Source organism: Balaenoptera physalus (assembly GCF_965194825.1).
Source record: "Balaenoptera physalus genome assembly, chromosome: 3".
Taxonomy (NCBI): Eukaryota; Metazoa; Chordata; class Mammalia; order Artiodactyla; family Balaenopteridae; genus Balaenoptera; species Balaenoptera physalus.
This window is the reverse complement of record NC_138890.1, coordinates 146,968,894-146,990,513: the sequence shown is the minus strand read 5'-3', so window position 1 is coordinate 146,990,513 and position 21,620 is coordinate 146,968,894. Positions and strand designations below refer to the sequence as shown.

At 35.6% G+C, this 21,620-nt stretch overlaps 1 protein-coding gene across 5 annotated transcripts in view; it reads left to right on the top strand.

The window, feature by feature from the left end:
* The window catches only part of NIPBL (NIPBL cohesin loading factor), a 199,915-nt gene that overhangs the window by 62,581 nt on the left and 115,714 nt on the right, over positions 1–21,620 (top strand). The gene's annotated exons all lie outside the window — the stretch shown is intronic.

The window sequence follows — 21,620 nt, the reverse complement described above, 5'->3', positions numbered from 1 at the left end:
CTGAATGAGCTGTTTATATATTTTGGAGATTAATCCTTTGTCCGTTGATTCGTTTGCAAATATTTTCTCCCATTCTGAGAGTTGTCTTTTCGTCTTGTTTATGGTTTCCTTTGCTGTGCAAAAGCTTTGAAGTTTCATTAGGTCCCATTTGTTTATTTTTGTTTTTATTTCCATTACTCTAGGAGGTGGATCAAAAAAGATCTTGCTGTGATTTATGTCAAAGAGTGTTCTTCCTATGTTTTCCTCTAAGAGTTTTATAGTGATCGGTCTTACATTTAGGTCTCGAATCCATTTTGAGTTTATTTTTGTGTATGGTGTTAGGGAGTATTCTAATTTCATTGTTTTACATGTAGCTGTCCAGTTTTCCCAGCACCACTTATTGAAGAGACTGTCTTTTCTCCATTGTATATCTTTGCCTCCTTTGTCATAGATTAGTTGACCATAGGTGTGTGGGTTTATCTCTGGGCTTTCTATCTTGTTCCATTGATCTATGTTTCTGTTTTTGTGCCAGTACCATATTGTCTTGATTACTGTAGCTTTGTAGTATAGTCTGAAGTCAGGGAGTCTGATTCCTCCAGCTCCATTTTTTTCCCTCAAGACTGCTTTGGCTATTCGGGGTCTTTTGTGTCTCCATACAAATTTTAAGATGATTTGTTCTAGCTCCGTAAAAAATGCCATTGGTAATTTGATAGGGATTGCATTGAATCTGTAGATTGCTTTGGGTAGTATAGTCATTTTCACAGTATTGATTCTTCCAGTCCAAGAATATGGTATATCTCTCCACCTGTTGGTATCATCTTTAATTTCTTTCATCAGTGTCTTATAGTTTTCTGTATACAGGTCTTTTGTCTCCCTAGGTAGGTTTATTCCTAGGTATTTTATTCTTTTTGTTGCAGTGGTAAATGGGAGTGTTTCCATAATTTCTCTTTCAGATTTTTCATCATTAGTGTATAGGAATGCAAGAGATTTCTGTGCATTAATTTTGTATTCTGCAACCTTACCAAATTCATTGATTAGCTCTAGTAGTTTTCTGGTGGCATTTTTAGGATTCTCTATGTATAGTATCATGTCACTGCAAACAGTGACAGTTTTACTTCTTCTTTTCCAATTTGTATTCCTTTTATTTCTTTTTCTTCTATGATTGCCGTGGCTAGGAATTCCAAAACTATGTTGAATAATATTGAATAATAGTGGTGAGAGTGGACATCCTTGTCTCGTTCCTGATCTTAGAGGAAATGCTTTCAGTTTTTCACCATTGAGAATGATGTTTGCTGTGGGTTTGTCGTATATGGCCTTTATTATGTTGAGGTAGGTTCCCTCTATGCCCACTTTCTGGAGAATTTTTATCATAAATGGGTGTTGAATTTTTGTCAAAAGCTTTTTCTGCATCTATTGAGATGATCATATGGTTTTTATTCTTCCAATTTGTTAATATGGTGTATCACATTGATTGATTTGCGTATATTGAAGAATCCTTGCATCCCTGGGATAAGTCCCACTTGATCGTGGCGTATGATCCTTTTAATGTGTTGTTGGATTCCGTTTGCTAGTATTTTGTTGAGGATTTTTGCATCTATATTCATCAGTGATATTGGTCTGTAATTTTCTTTTTTTGTAGTGTCTTTGTCTGGTTTTGGTATCAGGGTGATGGTGGCCTCATAGAATGAGTTTGGGAGTGTTCCTTCCTCTGCAGTTTTTTGGGAGAGTTTGAGAAGGATGGGTGTTAGCTCTTCTCTAAATGTTTGATAGAATTCACCTGTGAAGCCATCTGGTCCTGGACTTTTGTTTGTTGGAAGATTTTTAATCACAGTTTCAATTTCATTACTTGTAATGGGTCTGTTCATATTTTCTGTTTCTTCCTGGTTCAGTCTTGGAAGGTTATACCTTTCTAAGAATTTGTCCATTTCTTCCAGGTTGTCCATTTTATTGGCATAGAGTTGCTGGTAGTAGTCTCTTAGGATGCTTTGTATATCTGCGGTGTCTGTTGTAACTTCTCCTTTTTCATTTCTAATTTTATTGATTTGAGTCCTCTCCCTCTTTTTCTTGATGAGTCTGGCTAATGGCTTATCAATTTTGTTTATCTTCTCAAAGAACCAGCTTTTAGTTTTATTGATCTTTGCTATTTTGTTTGTTTCTCTTTCATTTATTTCTGCTCTGATCTTTATGATTTCTTTCCTTCTGCTAACTTTGGGTTTTGTTTGTTCTTTCTCTAGTTCCTTTAGGTGTAAGGTTAGATTGTTTACTTGAGATTTTTCTTGTTTCTTTAGGTAGGCTTGTGTAGCTATAAACTTCCCTCTTAGAACTGCTTTTGCTGCATCCCATAGGTTTTGGATTGTCGTGTTTTCATTGTCATTTGTCTCTAGGTATTTTTTGATTTCCTCTTTGATTTCTTCAGTGATCTCTTGGTTATTTAGTAATGTATTGTTTAGCCTCCATGTGTTTGTGCTTTTCACATTTTATTCCCTGTAATTCATTTCTAATCTCATAGCGTTGTGGTCAGAAAAGATGCTTGATATGATTTCAATTTTCTTAAATTTACTGAGGCTTGATTTGTGACCCAAGATGTGATCTATCCTGGAGAATGATCTGTGCGCACTTGAGAAGAAAGTGTAATCTGCTGTTTTTGGATGGAATGTCCTATAAATATCAATTAAACCTATCTGGTCTATTGTATCATTTAAAGCTTCTGTTTTCTTATTTATTTTCATTTTGGATGATCTGTCCATTGGTGTAAGTGAGGTGTTAAAGTCCCCCACTATTATTGTGTTACTGTCGATTTCCTCTTTTACAGCTGTTAGCAGTTGCCTTCTGTATTGAGGTGCTCCTATGTTGGGTGCATATATATTTATAATTGTTATATCTTCTTCTTGGATTGGTCCCTTGATCATTATGTAGTGTCCTTCCTTGTCTCTTGTAACATTCTTTATTTTAAAGTCTATTTTATCTGATATGAGTATAGCTACTCCAGCTTTCTTTTGATTTCCATTTGCATGGAATATCTTTTTCCATCCCCTCACTTTCAGTCTGTATGTGTCCCTAGGTCTAAAGTGGGTCTCTTGTAGACAGCATATATATGGGTCTTGTTTTTGTATCCATTCAGCAAGCCTGTGTCTTTTGGTTGGAGCATTTAATCCATTCACGTTTAAGGTAATTATCGATATGTATGTTCCTATGACCATTTTCTTAATTGTTTTGGGTTTGTTTTTGTAGGTCCTTTTCTTCTCTTGTGTTTCCCACTTAGAGAAGTTCCTTTAGCATTTGTTGTAGAGCTGGTTTGGTGGTGCTGAATTCTCTTAGCTTTTGGTTGTCCGTAAAACTTTTGATTTCTCCATCAAATCTAAATGAGATCCTTGCCGGGTAGAGTAATCTTGGTTGTAGGTTCTTCCCTTTCATCACTTTAAGTATATCATGCCACTCCCTTCTGGCTTGTAGAGTTTCTGCTGAGAACTCAGCTGTTAACCTTATGGAGTTACCTTGTATGTTATTCGTCTTTTTTCCCTTGCTGCTTTCAATAATTTTTCTTTGTCTTTAATTTTTGCCTATTTGATTACTCTGTGTCTCGGCGTGTTTCTCCTTGGGTTTATCCTGTATGGAACTCTCTGTGCTTCCTGGACTTGGGTGGCTATTTCCTTTCCCATGTTAGGGAAGTTTTCGACTATAATCTCTTCAGATATTTTCTCTGGTCCTTTCTCTCTCTCTTCTCCTTCTGGGACCCCTATAATGCGAATGTTGTTGCGTTTAATGTTGTCCCAGAGGTCTCTTAGGCTGTCTTCATTTCTTTTCATTCTTTTTTCTTTAGTCTGTTCCGCAGCAGTGAATTCCACCATTCTGTCTTCCAGGTCACTTATCCATTATTCTGCCTCAGTTATTCTGCTATTGATTCCTTCTAGTGTAATTTTCATTTCAGTTATTGTATTGTTCGTCTCTGTCGGTTTATTCTTTAATTCTTCTAGATCTTTGTTAAACATTTCTTTTTTTTTTAATTTTATTTATTTATTTATGGCTGTGTTGGGTCTTCGTTTCTGTGTGAGGGCTTTCTCTAGTTGCGGCAAGCAGGGGCCACTCTTCATCGCAGTGCGCGGGCCTCTCACTATCGCGGCCTCTCTTGTTGCGGAGCACAGGCTCCAGATGCGCAGGCTCAGTAATCGTGGCTCACGAGCCTAGTTGCTCTGCGGCATGTGGGATCTTCCCAGACCAGGGCTCGAACCCGTATCCCCTGCATTGGCAGGCAGATTCTCAACCACTGCGCCACCAGGAAAGCCCTGTTAAACATTTCTTGATTCTTCTCGATCTTTGCCTCCATTCTTATTCCGAGGTCCTGGATCATCTTCACTATCATTATTCTGAATTCTTTTTCTGGAAGGTTGCCTATCTCCACTTCATTTCGTTGTTTTTCTGGAGTTTCATCTTGTTCCTTCATCTGGTATATAGCCCTCTGCCTTTTCATCTTGTTTATCTTTCTGTGAATGTGGTTTTTCTTCCACAGGCTGCAGGATTGTAGTTTTTCTTGCTTCTGCTGTCTGCCCTCTGGTGGTTGAGGCTATCTGAGAGGCTTGATGGGAGGCTCTGGTCGTGATTTTTTTTTTAAGACATTAAAAAAATTAACTCAAAACAGATTTTTGGTTTTTTTAGGGATGCTTTCAAGGACTTTATCCATTATATCATCCAGAATCTTTATGAGGACTCACTAGTGAAATTTCTCTCAGATTACAGTATCTTAGAAAAGCTGTACTTCTCCTGAGCAACTGATTCACTTTTTACAGGCACTGTGTATTTTCTTTGCCTTGCTACCTAGGAGGCTTAAGCCACATTTGAAGGCCAACTCTCGGAGTTTTGGAGAGCAATATACTGTGCTTTACTCTGTACTATTTTTATTTATTTTCTTTGTCTGTTTACTTTCTTTATCCCAGTGTATCCTTTGCCTTGAATCCTTCACCTATTTATTTTTCATCCTATGTATTCTTCTGGTAAACTGCCTCAAATCCTTGTGGAACAACGCAGGATGCGGTATCTGTGTTTATGAATGAATGAGTACGTGCATATTACACCTTTAGTTGCCCAACCTAAAGGCTGGAAGTTGTCCTAGATTCCCTCTCACTTACTCTCCACATCCAAGTTGTCACCAAATTTATCTCTTTCATCTCTGTATACCTATCCCTTCCTTGCTGTTACCTTGCCGTGTCTTGGTTCGTCTCATTGCTTCATTACTTTATTTCCTACCTTATTGTTCTTCCTACCTTCTGGCACCTTCCTACAAGTCTGGCACCTTTTCCTCTTCCACAGTGCTGCTATAGAGCATGTTCTAATATCAGAATCTGTTCATATCATTTTCTTAATACAAAAATCTTCTACGACTGCCTGTATCAGTCAGTCATATTTGGACTCTTTAATCTAGCACATAAGGCTTTTTAATGATCTGACTTCTGTTTAACCTTCCCTCAGTCCACATACTTGTCATGCAGTTTCACACCTATTTACCTTTGCACTTGCTTTTCCCTCTGCCCAGAACACCCTTCCCACTCTTCATCAATTCCTACCAAGCTTTCAAAATTCATTACAGGTGACATCTTCCTCGAAAGGTTTTCCCTGTCTCCCAGCCCAGTAGTTACCAGTGTGGTCCCTGGATCAGTAGCATTTGCATCATCCCGGAAAATTATTAGAAATGCTAAATCCTTGGGTATTACTCAAGGCTTACTGAATTAGAAACTCTGGGCATGAGGCCCAGCAATATGTGGTGCCCATTGGTTTTCAGATTTTACCATGCATCAAAATCACCGGGGGTGGGGGAGTGGGGGCTTGTTAAAATATCAGCTTCCATTTCTCAAAAATCTTGGGTTGGGTGGGTGTGATGCATTGTATTAATAGCCCCAGTTCTTCACCCCTCCCTGCATCCAAGCCCTTTCCCAAGTGACTGTGTAGTTCCTCCCAGTCTTAAAGAGGCAGAGAATATTTCCCTGCCCCTTGACTTTGTATTTGGTCACAGGACATGCTTTGACCATTGGAATTAGTGGGTGTGACATGACCAAAGGCTTGTAAAAACATTTGCAGGATTGGGCTTGCACTTTTTGTGCCTCTGCCATGTCTGAAGACCAACATGTTCAGCCTGGCCCACTGGTTCTAGGAGGAGATTGAGAGACTATTGTTTTAAGCCACTGAGTTTTCTGTTGCGTATATACCTAGGAGTGAAATTGCAGGGCCTAGGGTAATCACCTAGCAGATAATGTCCCTTATCCAAAGTGGTTGTACCAATTTTATATACTCCCACCAGCATTGTATGAGCATTCCTGTTGTTTACTGTGCTGTCATTCCAACAGTTGATTAGTCTTTTTAATTTTAAGTGAATCTCATTATGGTTGTAATTTGCATTTTCCTAAAGACTAATAAAGTAAAGCACCTTTTCATATGGAAAATTGATCCAGTTTTCCATATTATGATCTAAGCTCTGTGAGGACATACAGGGATTGTTGTGTGTTTTGTTCACTGCTGTATCCCTAGCCACAACAGTGTATTGCACATTGTAGGCATTCAATAAATATTTGTTAATAAACAGTGTAAGAGCAGAACTTGATGAACATTGAATTGAGCATTCGCTGACTTTGGCTAATAATTTATTCTGTGACCATATTCAGGATACCTAACATCACTAGGTCTTGGTTTTCTTGCCTGTAAAATACAAGAGTTTGTTATCCCTGAGATATATCTTGCCTATGAAATTGTATGATTCTGGAATTTATGAATTGCTTTTCACATTTATATTATTTTGGGACCCATGCTTTTACATACTTATTTTCTCTTGATTCTCCGTTTTTCGTTTAATGTGCTTGACTTACAAACGATACACCAGTAGCAGAGAGCACAACTAGCACTGTATCTAAATATTATTCTCCACTAAATAGAATCAGAGCACCTCCCTCAAGAAAAGGCTGGTTTCCACTACTGGGATAGGGAAAGTATGAGATGAAGTTGGAACATCTTCTTGCACTGGAAAGTAAGGAATCTCTTAAAGAATGATAGGACATAACAGAAGGACAAGGAAGTCAGCTTGAAGGAGCTGCCACTGTCCAAATCTGGGACAATTTGAGCATCAAAATAAATGAATAATAATAGATTGTAACCCATTCAATAAAAAAGAAGTTCCCAGTCCATACTGATATGAATGATTGAATGAATGAGTGAATGAATGAATGAATAGGGAGGAAGGGATGTTCCATTACAGAATGTCAACAAATAAATATAAAATCATTAATGGTGTTAAAATTCAGGAGTAAAAGTTCAATGGGAATCAGATATTTAATAGCCTCTCTCAAAGTCTCTCTCCACAAATTGCTTATTAACTTAACTGCAAGGGGTAACTTTATAGTGGAGAACATGTCCCACACCACATTAAAGTGGCCAAAGTTAACATCACCAAATTAGCAAAACAGACTGGTATCAGGTGCTTCCTGATATAATGTACTAAGAACCTCTATGGTATACCCACCAAAAACGCATCACCTGAATCCCAAATCTACAGATTCTACAAAACAAGTCAATAAGTACAAAGAAAGTTCAGGGAAGTAGTCTAGATTCAAGAAGACAAAGTCATGACAACTAAAAGCTATATGTGATCCTGGATTGGTTCCTGAACCAAGGGGAACAAAACAGGTAAAAAAGAACATTATGGGACAATGGATAGAATAGGGACATTGGATTAGATATTATTTTATAAATGTTAAATTTCCTGATTTTGTAAAAGAATGTTCTTATTCTTAGAAAATACGTACTTAAGTATTTAGAGGAATGGACTGTGATATCTCCAGCTTGCTCTCAAATAGTTCAGAGGGATATACACACACAGTAGGACAGGGAGGAGAGAGGGATTGTGAAAGTTAAAGCAGATGGGGCAAAATGTAAGCAGTTGGTGAATCTGGGTAAAAGTTATGGCAGTTTCTTGTACTTGTATAGCAATTTTGTGTAACTTTGTAACTTTTTGTAAGTTTGAAATTATACCAAATTTAAAAGTTATCTCTTCAATCTAAAAAAAAACCTTAAAAAATTAAAAACCTTTAGGAAAAACTTTACAAACTTAATGCCTATAAATTGCTTTGCAAAGTTTCCGAATCAGCTAGTCTGAACTTTTAACTTGGTTCCATAATAAAAGCCTGCAAAGTGAATGAACTAGGGATTGTATAGAACACACAGATTATAATTGCTTTTTAATGATTTTTTATTTTGAAATAATTGCAGATTCATAGGAAGTTGCAAAAAAAAAAAGTATAGGGATATCATGTGCACCCTTATTACACAGCGTCCCCCAATAGTAACATTGCACCTTACTACAGTTTCAAAACCAGAAAATTGACATTTGTACAATCCAGCAGTTTATTCAGATTTAGCCAGCTGTGCCTGTACTCTCTTTCTATGAACTTTTATCATACGTGTAGTTACATGTAACCACCACCGTACTCAACATACAGAACTGTTTCATCACCACAAGTACCACTTCCTTGTACTATATCACTTCATAGCCACACACCTGCACTCCCCATCTCCAACTTCTGGCAACCACTAATCTGCCCTTCATCTCTATAATGTTGGTATTTCAAGAATGTCCCATAAATGGAATCATACAGTATATATTGTTGAGATTGTCATTTTTCACTCAGTATAATTTCCTTGAGATCCATTCAAGTTGTTGTATGTATGAATAGTTTATTTTTATTGTTGAGTAGTATTCCATGGTATAGATTTATCACAGTTTGTTTAACCATTCATGCATTGAAGGATATTTGGGTTTCCAGTTTTTGGCTATTACAGATAATGCTGCTGTGAACATTGACGTGCAGGTTTTTGCATGAACATAAGTTTTCATTTCATAAATACCCAAGAGTGTTTTTTGGTTTTACTTTTTGTTTTTTTTTCTTACTTAGCATTTAGGTTTATGTTTTAAAGTTTATTCTGAGGCAGTTATTTTCATACTTTATTTGTGACAAACCGTTGTTCCTTCTAATCTTTTAAATCCATGCCTGATTCTGTAAACACAGTGATTTGAATTCACGTTAATAAGGACTATATAGAGTCCGTGTGATAACGGAGAAATGGATTCAAAAATTAAGCAACTGCAGTTGCTGTGTTCAGTAACTAAGATATGTATGTAAATGGCCAATAGATTACATTTTTTTTTTAAGTGGCATGAATCGAAATCAAAAGCCCCTTGACCTGGCCCATCAGGCTAGGTATGATCTAATTTGTATGTACCTTTTCTCCTTAATCTTGCATCAGTCCATCATTATGTATAGCTACATAATCTTCTTTTCCTTTGTACTAGGCTCTGGCCTTCTGTAGGGACTTTAACATGCTATTCACCCCCCCCCCCCACACACACACCCTGTCCCCATTTCTTCTTCCCCTTTTGCCTATCTAACTCTTATTCATGAGACTTCCTTAATGAGGCATGGTTACTGCCCACCCTCCAGTATAAACTTGTTACAGTCTTTTCTTCTCTCAAAGTGCCCAGTTCTTTTCATTTAGGAAAAGAGCAAGGACTCCAGAATGTTAAGATCAGGGACTCTGGAATCAGACCTGGGGCCAGTCACTTACCTTTATATGCCTCAGGTCTTATTATCTTAAATGAAATTAATAGTAGTACCTGTTTGATAGGATAAGGATTAACTGAATTAAAATATGTAAATATGAATGAACTAAATATAAATTAATATGAAATTAAATATGTAAATCCCTGAGAACAATTCCAGGCATATATTAGATGCTAAGTGTCATCCATTATTGTGAAATTTATCACAATATGTAATTATATGTTACATGGTGATTATTCATAATATCACTCCTACTGGACTCTCTAAGCTCTATGAGGGTATTAACTGGGTCTGGTTTTTTTGTTTTTTTGTTTTTTGTTTTTTGTTTTTTGTTTTTAACCACATTATACTCAATACCCACCATCTGTCAGATCCTATTCTAGGTGTTAGGTGCTAAGTGCATAACAGTGAATACATAAAGACTTAATGTTTTAAAAATCAAGAAATCAGGTCATCAAGAAAAAGGAAATGAGTCACTTACAAATTTCATTATCTACTGATAGGCATACTTAAGATTATCAGGTACTGGTAAAGAGAAGCTAAACTACTTCCTCAAGTCCAGGCAATTCAGTATTCTGATTGAAATTGAAAGTGTTTATTTCCATTTTAAGTTTAGTTTGCTTTTGTGTTTATGTGTAATAGTGACTTGTGTCAAAACATTATTTGAGAAACCAATCTTTTTATTTTTTTAAAAAACTTAAAAAAAATGTTTAATTTATTTATTTTGGCTGAGTTGCGGCATGTATGCGGACTTCTTAGTTGCAGCATGCATGCAGGATCTAGTTCCCCGACCAGGGATCGAACCCAGGCCCCCTGCATTGGGAGCACAGAGTCTTACCTGCTGGACCACCAGGGAAGTCCCCAAACCTATCTTTTTACATCCCTCTTTTCTGCACACCTTCCTCCTCCCCACCAATTTTACCTAGATTTCTTAAACAACTATAAAAGTCCTCTATAACACACAAAGTCATTTTATTCTGTATTTCCATTAACCTTCTACCTTAGGATATAGTTGATGTTACATTTTCTTTTTAAGTAAACTTTCATAGAAAGTTTACTTTTGTGTAACTCATCATTATATAAATCAGAAACTCCACTTAAAATTTTAAAATCCATTTTTCCTGATGAAACGTTAATCAGACTGATAATGACAGAATTTAAATAACCAAAAATTATTTTCATTTTATATACAGAAAGGATATGGCATTTGATGTTATAAAAATCTGCATTTTATGATTAGTTCATTTTTCAAAAATATACATCCTTAATTTATATAGTTATGTCCTATAAAGTGGCATAGTGGGAGGGACCTAGTGGAAATTATTTAAAAGGTTCCTGTAGGTAATGTGGATGAGAAATTGCTTTTTCCATTTATTCTTTTCCTATATATTGAACTATTTAAAATAATTTTGAAATTGAGCTCCTTAATAAGGAGTTGTTTGTTATTGGTTTTAATTGACTTTTTACAAGGTTATCTTCCCTGAAAAGTTACCCCAATATCTTTTCCACATTCATTAGTTATATTATATAATTATGATATTTGGGTCTCTTGAATTCTTTTACTGGTTTTTTAAAAATACCAATTACAGAAATAGAGTCTGAGGGAAACATGGTGTCTCAGTCCATTTAGGCTGTTATAACAGAATACCATAGACTGGGTGGCTTATAAACAACAGAAATTTATTTCTTACAATTCTGGAGGCTGGGCAGTCCAAGGTCAAGTTCCCAGCAGATTCATGTCTTGTGAGAGAACCTACTTCCTGGTTCATAGATGGCCGTGTTCTTGCTGTGTCCTCATATGGCGGAAGGGACAGAGGAGCTCTCTGAAGTCTCTTTCATGATGACATTAATCCCATTTGTGAGAATTTGACCCTCATGACCTAATCACCTCCCATGGGCCCCACTTCCAAATACCATCACACTGGGGATTAGGGTTCAACATACGAATTGGCAGGGGAGGGGGACACAGACATTCACTTCCATGGCACATGGTTTAGCAGTAATAGGTCTGATAAAGAAAAGGCTTTACTTTATCCTGACTTAAATATGAGACAATGATATTTTGTACCCAACAAAAAATTTCCCTTAATTAAAAAAAAAAAAGTTGAAACTTAACACAACATTTTAAATCAACTATATTCCAGTAAAAATTAAAAAAAAAAAGAAAAAGCAAGATACATATGAAAAAAAAGCTGTTTATTATGGAAAACTTTGTACGTTCAAGGTAAACAGAAGAGTATAATGAATGCCCAGTGTCCATCACTCAGCTTCCATAGTAATCAACATGCTGTCATTTTAATTTCATCTATACCTTCACCCATTCTCTAACCATTGCTAAATTATTATCATTATTACTTTTGCAGTATTTTGGAATTTGGTAATATTTAGATATATTAAAAAATAGAAATCTTGGATATACTCATGTAACCAATATCTCTCCATGATATAGAACATTTTGATCACACCAGAAAGTTTCTATATGCCTCTTTGTAATCAAATCCCACCACCATCATCATAAAAGCATATATTTATAAGTTGGACTTCATCAAAATTCCAAAAGATATTAAGAGAATGAAAAGGCAAAGCAAAAGATGATAAAATATTTTCAAATAGTATCTAATAAAACTTTTATCTAAAGCATATAAATCATGTTCTCAGAAGTCAGCAATAAGATTGCCAACCTCTACTCTAGACCTATACTTACTGGACATCAAAGCAGAGATGTTGAGTAGGTAGTTGGATATATGAGTGTAGTGTACGGGGGAGAAGTCAAAGTAGGAGACATAAATTTTAGAGTCATCAGCATATAGGTGCTATTTTAAAATCATGAAATCAGAGACTTCCCTCGTGGTGCAGTGGTTAAGAATCCGCCTGCCAATGCAGGGGACACGGGTTTGATCCCTGGTCCGAGAAGATCCCACATGCCATGGAGGAACCAAGCCTGTGCACCACAACTACTGAGCCCACCTGCCACAACTACTGAAGGCTGCGCACCTAGAGCCCATGCTTTGCAACAAGGGAAGCCGCCGCAATGAGGAGCCTGCACACCACAACGAAGAGTAGCCTCTGCTTGCCGCAACTAGAGAAAGCCGTGCACAGCAACAGAGACCCAATGCAGCCATAAATAAATAAATAAATAAATAAAATTTTAAAAAATGAATGAAAAAAATCATGAGATCAACAGCAGAGGTAGGACAGGAAGATGAGAAGGAACCAAAATAGGATTCAGGAGTGGCCTGTGTCCTGTGAGGAAAAACCAGAAGAATATGTTGTTCTGGAAAACAGAAGATTGATCAACTCTGTTGAATGCTAAGTGAAATCAGATGAGATATGAGGTTTGTCCATCACGCTTAGCAATGTAGATGCATGCCATTACTAACCATGGCAAGACTTCTGGTGGAATGATAAGAATAAAAACACATACAGTGTGGTTTCAGGAGAAAGAAGAATTGGAGATGAATATGGACAACTGAAGGAATTTTGCTGTGAAAGGAAACAGAAAATTAAGCAGTTGTTTGATGGAGGGTATAGGAGTCAAGGGTTTTTTTTTTTTTGTGTGTGGGAGTAGTAGGAGTTATCAACATATAGTTGTTCATATGCTGATTGGAGTGATCCAATAAGAGGGAAAATTGATACAGGAGAGAGAAGAGAGTTGCTGGAAGTGACATCTTTGGGTTAGGGCAGAAGAGGGATCATTAATGCATGTTATGCATGAGTGATCATGATTTTTTTGCATATCTTCTGTGTGTACCCTTTCTCAATTGTTCTTTTAGGTACTTTAAGTAATGATATTAAACTGTTGAATTGGAAGAATTTCCTAAAGTACTTGAAACATATCCATTTATTCTCCTACTGAGTTGTCTTAAAGAATTTATTGTTCCTAGGGAATACGTCACGTAATGAGGATCAAAATAACCAGACAGAGGACCTGGATAGGCATTTTCCCAGTGAAGACTTACAGATGACCAACAGGCATGTGAAAAGATGTTTGACATCACTAATGATCAGGGAAATGCAAATCAAAACCACAGTGAGATATCACCTCACACCTGTCAAAAATGGCTACTTATCAAAAAGTCAACAAATAAGGGAACTCTCATGCACTGTTGGTGGGAATGTGCAGCCACTGTGGAAAACAGTATAGAGGTTCCTCAAAAAATTAAAAATAGAAGTACCATACAATCCAACAGTTCCACTTCTGGGTATTTTTCTGAAGAAAACAAAAATACTAATTTGAAAAGATACATGCACCCTATGTTCATCACATTATTTACAGTGTATGGAAGCAACCTAAGTGCCCATCGATAGGTGAATGGATAAAGAAGATGTGGTTATGTATGTGTGTGTGTGTATATACACACACACACACATTTTTTATGGCTGATGTCATTTGCCACAACATGGATGGACCTAGAGGGTATTATGCTGAGTGAAACAAGTCAGATAGATACCATATGATTTCATTTATATGTGGAATCTAAAAAACAAAACATATGGACAAACATAAGAAAACAAAAACAGAGATACAGATACAGAGAGCAAACAGGTAGTTGCCAGAGGGGAGAGAGGTGAGGAGATGAGTGAAATAGATGAGGAAGATTAAGAGGTACAAACTTCCAGTTACCAAATAGATGAGTCACAGTGATGAAATGTACAGTGTGGGGAATATAGTTAATAATAATGTAATATCTTTGTATGGTGACAGATGGTAACTAGACTTCCTGTGGTGGTCATTTGAAATGTATAGAAATATCAAATCATTATGTTGTGCACCAGGAACTAATAACATAGTGTTATGGGTCAATTATACTTCAAAAACAAACAAACTCGTAGAGGAAGAGATCAGATTTGTGGTTATCAGAGGCTGGGGTTGGGAGGTAGGAAACTGAATGAAGGTGGTCAAAAGGTACAAACTTCCAGTTGCAAGATAAATAAGTACTAAAGATGTAACGTGCAACATGATAAACATGATTAACACTGCTGTATGTTATATATGAAAGTTGTTAAGCGACTAGATCCTAAGAGTTTTCATCACAGGGAAAATTTTTTTCTTCTTCTTCTTTGTATCTGTATGAGATGATAGATGTTCACTAAACTTATTGTGGTAATAAAAAAAAAAAAATTTCCAAGTAGCCAGAGTTTTTTTGAAAAGATTCTTAGGGCAGCCAAATTCCAAATAGCTAACAGGACCAAGATGGCTAATAAGACTATTACATACTTTTATCATTTAATATTAATGTAGAAGTCTTCATGTATTCAGGCTTTTCTTATATTTTATATGCATCCAAAAAATTTGCTTATGTGTGTTTAAACAAAAAGAATTACAGACTTCAGGATCTGTTGCTTTCTAGTGGTGTTGAATGATCAATTCAGAAAAATCTGGCCAATATATTTGATGCACTAGAAAAAAAAAAGTGAATTAAAAATTTTTACAGTAGTTGAAAGTGTGCCCTCTTGTGGACTGTTCAGTAATTTTACATAAAAGCATTTTCTCTCATATTTTAGATTACATTAATTGTGTATCATCAAGTGTGTAATGGTCAAAAGTTGTAGGTTAGACCTACATCCAAATATTATAGTTCTTTAAGACCTCAGCCTCATTTAGAAAGAAATAAAATGACCATTGTTTGATTTTTGCGTTTCTAACACCATTGTATAGGAAATCATCTTGTGATATAAGAATCAGTTTTAAACTATATTGAGATAGGCTCTTTCTTTTGCAGTGGAAAAGAATGTGAGAAATAAAATTTTTGGTGTGGAGGTGTACTAGTAACCCAAATAACTCATAGCAGCACTTGGAAATTTCCTCCATGGCCTCTATGTTTAAACAAAAAAATTCCAGGGCTCAGGACTGTTCTTCTCCTGATGAAGCTTGCAGTTTTGTGTATTTTGTTATCATTAGACATCATGTAACTACTCTGCACCTCTGTAAGTCAGTTTAACTGTCATAATCAAGGGGGACCTTTTAAAGTAATATGAACTTTTGTTAAAGTCAGTTCAAATAAAAATGCATGTGAAATAAATTGATAAGAACAAGGAACAAGACTGATTAGAGAAATATATAAAGTTATACTAATTGTTTTACTCTCAGTGAACATACACATATTCTATAAAGTGCTTTTGAGACACTCTAAATCTCAACCAGATTTACTTCTTAGTGACTTCTCTTTCTCTTAATAATAGTACTCAATAATGCAACTATATCCTCCTATTACATATTAAATATATTAAGATATAACAACATTACTGAATACACGTTATTGTTATCCAGCATGGTGGCTGCAGAGAGCTCAGGATTCCAAAAGCAAAGCATGTGTTTAGAGAGGGCTTTAGAGCTTTGTTTTATTTTGCAGTTTTCTTATTTAATGGAAATAATTTAGAACTATAGAAAGGGAGAAATGTTTTAAAGAAGTGAAAATTTTTAGAGACAGCTGATTGGGAACTGTTTTTGAGCTAGGATTTGAAGGTCTTTTGGAAGTGTCTTTAAACAGAATGTGAAAAATTCATTCGTAAATAGTAGGCAGCAAAAAGGAATCTGGAGGTAGCTTGACAAAGTGAAAGCATTCTGCTGGAGAGGTGCCACTCTAGGGAGTCACTGTTACCTATTTAAAATAGTAAATAGTACAACATGTATTTATTTACTTATCTAGCTACGTAGGATTTACATGCCACCTATTTCCCAGAAGAATTTGAGACAGCTTATTCTATTAAATGTAATATAAACTGAGATAATAAAAATGTACTAGTTTTAAGCCCTCCCTCCCTCCTTCCTCACCAAAGAAAAAAGAAGGAAAAAAAGAAATTAACATTACTAAGGAAGAAAAGTGCTAATTAGCTAAATAGTCCACACATATAAAATGTTGGTTTATTCAAAATAATGTTATAATCATGTAAGACAACGTAGTATAAAGAATACTGAACTAGAAATCCAAACATTTGTAGTCTTGACTAGACCTTCAACAAACATTTAGCTTCTCTGAGGAACATTTCCTTTACCTTTTATTGGTTTGTCTTTTCTGTCTTAGCAATGTAGGTATTTCCCAGTTTTATGTCCTTCAGATATGCTTGAGAATGTAAGGTTTGGTTAGAAACACCTGAGTTCACATATCAGCTCTGCTGTGTGCTTTGTAGCCACAGGCAAAACATTTAGGCTCTTAGCCTTATTTTTGTATCTCTGAAATAGAGATCATCTTCACAATCCTCTGACTTTGATAATTAAGGAAATGTATGTGTTAATGTCTGGCATGTAAGAAGGGCTAAAAAAATTTCCGCTGCAAAAGTTACCTGGTCTCTTGCCTGTCTCATCTGTTATTATAATTTAACTGTTATCAGACCTCTATGGATCACTTCCATATTTATAACTGTAGTTCTGACCTCTTTTGTGGATTCCAGAATTTCCAACTTCCTACTTTAGACATCTCCAACAACTGGATATTACTTTGGCATTTTAATCTGAATGAATCCAAAATCAGACCATCATTATATTTCAATATTGAAGTATTCGTCCAACAACTTTCTGCCTCTATTTTCACTCTCTACCACTCCATTTTCCTTATCACTCTTATTTTAGTCTTACTAAGTTCATTTATATCAAGTATATAAAAAAAAGTCAACATTTCATAACAAATACCTTTGCAGGGTCTAATTCATCTTTCTGGCCTTATGCTCTGGCCAAAGTGCTTATGAATGCACGCTGCATATTCTGTTAGTCTTTAACACCTAGCATAGGGTCTTTATACAGTAGATTCTTAACATAGGTTTCATAGATAATTATACAGATATACCAGAGAAATCTGTGTACATATAGCAGCACCTATTAGAAGGCTCATTTAATGTTTTTCATTTTAATACATATTTTATATCATTGTTTTTCTGATTTATAAAATAATTGTCTAATAGTTTTTTTAAAATCCAAGCAACACAGATATAAATATTACAAAAATGGGAATTCCCCAAAATACCAGAATACATCCCATCCCCTAACCATTGTTAATGGTTTAAAAATATATTCTTAAAGAACCTTTTTTCATGCCTATCATTTGTATAAAAATGTATTTTAAGCAAAAATGGGCTTGAACTGTACACATTGATATTATTTTCAGTTCCCAGTATCTATATGAGAAGCTAACATCTGTCTTTTGGCTACCATTTATAACTCAAGGAGTAGCTAGCTGTGTGGGTTTGGATGAACTACTGATCTAACCTAGTATGACATTTTGAGACTATTTTAACTATCCGGTAAAAGGAAAATGCTTTAGTTAGGTCCAAAAAAAGGTGACGCATATTTTCTGGAGAACAATACAAAGTACAATTTAATGGAATTTCAATTATTAATTTAAGGCAGACTGAATGGCTATTATGGGAAAAGTTACCAAATTGATATCTTATATTTAGCATACATTTATCTCATCGATGATATGCTCAGAAATGGAGGAAATAAGGGGTTTGTGCTTGACAATATTTAATAAAATGTTATTATATTATGCCAATTTTGAGAAGTTATAAACTCAGCATAAAAAGTATGAGGGTGTTAACTTATTCTTTATAATCTTTTATCAAAGACTATTTTCTTCAACGTGAGTTTTGCTTACTGCTCTATAGTCCGATCAAGAAGAAAGTAAGAGTACTTGAAGTACCATAAGATGTGAACCAAGTACAAAATAGACGTGGTTATAAATTATCAAGTAAGGAGTCTGATTCCATAAAGCCATAGTCGCCTTACTTTATATTTACATGGTATAGTTTACTGAATAACATTCATTTAAATTTGATATTTCAGTTGAGCTATAAAATAATATTAGAAAAAGAATGAGACATATCTGCATTTATGAAAGATTTCTGAGATAATGTGACAAATCAAGAAGTTTCCTCATTAAGTAAAACTGGAATATTAGTACCTCAGGTTTATATAAGAATTGAATGAGAGTACATTTTATGTGTTTATTACCAGTTTTTAATTATATAGTAGGTCCTCAATAAATGTTAGTTATCATTTCTACCAGTTTTTCACTACTAAAAAGGTGCAATTGTTGAGACAGATTATACATATTTTTGGGCTGTGGGGTACAAAGTGGCTCTACAGGAAAGTTTATCTACCGTCAGATTATGAGATTGCCTTTTATTCCAAATCCATTTCAATTTGAATATTATTATTATAACTTTTACCAATACTGTTTTATTTTCATTTCTATCATTTACGTTAGGAAATCATAAATTTTGAAGTGAAATTAAATGAGTGAAAGACTAAGGTCTTTAAAAATCTTGGCAAGTGCTTAGAAGTTCCCTTCAGACTCATTATAATGGGCTGAAATGGAAATTTACCAAAATATCTTCCACTAATTAACGATTAGTAATTGTAGGTGAGCATGCCTAGGACTATTACACATATTTGTAATACTATGGTGAAATATATACTGGATAATAATTTTTAGTAGGTCTTTCAGAAGAAGGGAGTACTTGTATTGAAAGACCCCTTTTCCCTTATGCACCTATGTTTCTCCTCTGCTCCTCCAGAAGTGTTTTTCCAGTTAGCAGTAACATTGTTAACTTTCTGGATCACTTACTATGTGCCAGGTAGTATGTCAAGTGATTTACATGCATTATTTTATTTCATTCTCATTACCACTTATGCAGTGGGCTACTTTCTTTACTCTTCCATTTCTTTAAATCAGCAACTTTCAAACTGCTTTGATTTGGTGACCCATCATTAGAAAGACATGTTACCTAGACTCTCAAAGCAGTGTGCAGTGTAGCCTTACAGTTCTATTCTCTCCATCCCTCTCAGTATTGATCTCAACCCACTAAATTTATTTTACAATCTACTAATCAGTCACCGTTCACAGATTTTAAATAAAGCACTGCCTTAAGCGACAGTTCTAAAGCACTCATTATAACCTTTCCCATTTGGTTACCATTTCATTCTGGACACATTCTTCCCCAGAGATAATGACTTTCAGCTTCAGTTTTGGTAGTTTCATGAAAGACAGTGTACTTTCACAGAGGCAGGTGAACCAAACAGTGCCCAATCCAGAGCCAGAAATGCCATGTCTAATTAGGAGTGTGTATATTCACTTTTAGAGTTCTAGGAATGTTGTTTCTTGATGGTCTTTGGTCACCTTCTAGCATAAGACAGCAACATTTCTATAGATTACTCAAATTCATTAAAATCTATGACCTTAGCTAAAATTATAAGTCTGTTTCTACCAAAGTCTTCTGTTCTTCAAAATCTTCGATCACATGAAATTGTCACAGTTCAGCAGTATGGTGTAAATATTTGTCAGTAGCCAAATACTTAATTCATAGTTAAAGCACCAAGTTTTGAGTTGACATCAGAGTGTTTAGATGCCTTTATTATATCAACTGAGAAAAATATTATGGTTAGATTTATTAATCTTCCAATTCACACGTGGTAACTAAATATGTAAATCTTTTTAGGCTAAAAAAAACTCCAGCCTAGGGTTGGGTCTACTTTACATGTTACTCATCTGAAATTTAGGAAAATAGAATAAAGTCAAATAGCCCACAAGAGAATCCCCTAGCATATTGTTCTTTATGGGTTTCTATCCTCTGAATTAAATACTTAAACACGGTCACTTGTTACTTAATCTGCTTGAATGAATATGGCAATTTACATGTACAATAGTGAGTCATATATGAATAACAAGAGGTTTTGTGCTGTTCTATCCATAATTTGCATTCAATGATTTTTTCCCCATCAATTACTAATCATAAAATGGAACTTTCTTATTAACCTAAACTTAGAAAAACTGTATTGTTTTGATGACTCTGTCAGCTTTTAAATTCTGAGTTTTTAAAGTGCTTGATGCAACTGTTAAATATGCAGTGCTTCTTTAAACTTCTTTAGTGATTATTAAATAATCAAATTAATTACTTCAAAGTATAAAGTCCATCGTGGAGCAAAAGGAAAAATAGAGGATAGCCAGTAGTAATTATATCTTTCCTATACTATTTCTTGTGCCTTTTCCCTATAGTGGGCTTCTACTAGCAAGTTTTATGTCAGTCATTCATCGGAGGAAAACAGTGTTTTTTCCTTAGCCAGCTATAGAAAAGAATGTACATATAAAAGTCATTAAAGGAATAAAAAGAAAAAGAAATGATTACTGTTGATAAAAACACAGGATAGTTGTTATCTTTAGAAGGAGCTAGATTGCTAGAGTGGTTCCATGGATGCTTACTTTTTAACTGTTAAACCATACATATATGTTTTAGGAACTTTTGTCAGTATATCATATTTATAATAAAAGTGAAGAAAAAGAAAGTTCTTAATTTTAACTACTTATATACTTCTACTTTTTTTAATATATTTTTATTTTTTAATTATTATTTATTTATTTATTTTTGTCTGTGTTGGATCTTCGTTTCTGTGCGAGGGCTTTCTCTAGTTGCGGCCAGCGGGGGCCACTCTTCATCGCGGTGCGGGGGCCTCTCACTATCGCGGCCTCTCTTCTTGCGGAGCACAGGCTCCAGACACGCAGGCTCAGTAGTTGTGGCTCACGGGCCTAGTTGCTCCGCGGCATGTGGGATCTTCCCAGACCAGGGCTCGAACCCGTGTCCCCTGCATTGGCAGGCAGATTCCCAACCACTGCGCCACCAGGAAAGCCCTATACTTCTACTTTTTTAATGAAAAAACGTAAATTTGCATTAAGATGTAGGAGTAAGGGGAGTTATTATATCATTACACTATTTTGAAGTTTTTTTTTTTTTTAATTTTTATTTATTTATTTATTTTTAATTTATGGCTATGTTGGGTCTTCGTTTCTGTGCGAGGGCTTTCACTATTTGTGGCAAGTGGGGGTCACTCTTCATCGCTGTGCGCGGGCCTCTCACTATCGCGGCCTCTCTTGTTGCGGAGCACAGGCTCCAGACACGCAGGCTCAGTAATTGTGGCTCACGGGCCTAGTTGCTCCGCGGCATGTGGGATCCTCCCAGACCAGGGCTCGAACCCGTGTTCCCTGCATTAGCAGGCAGATTCTCAACCACTGCGCCACCAGGGAAGCCCAATTTTGAAGTTTTTAATTCAAAATA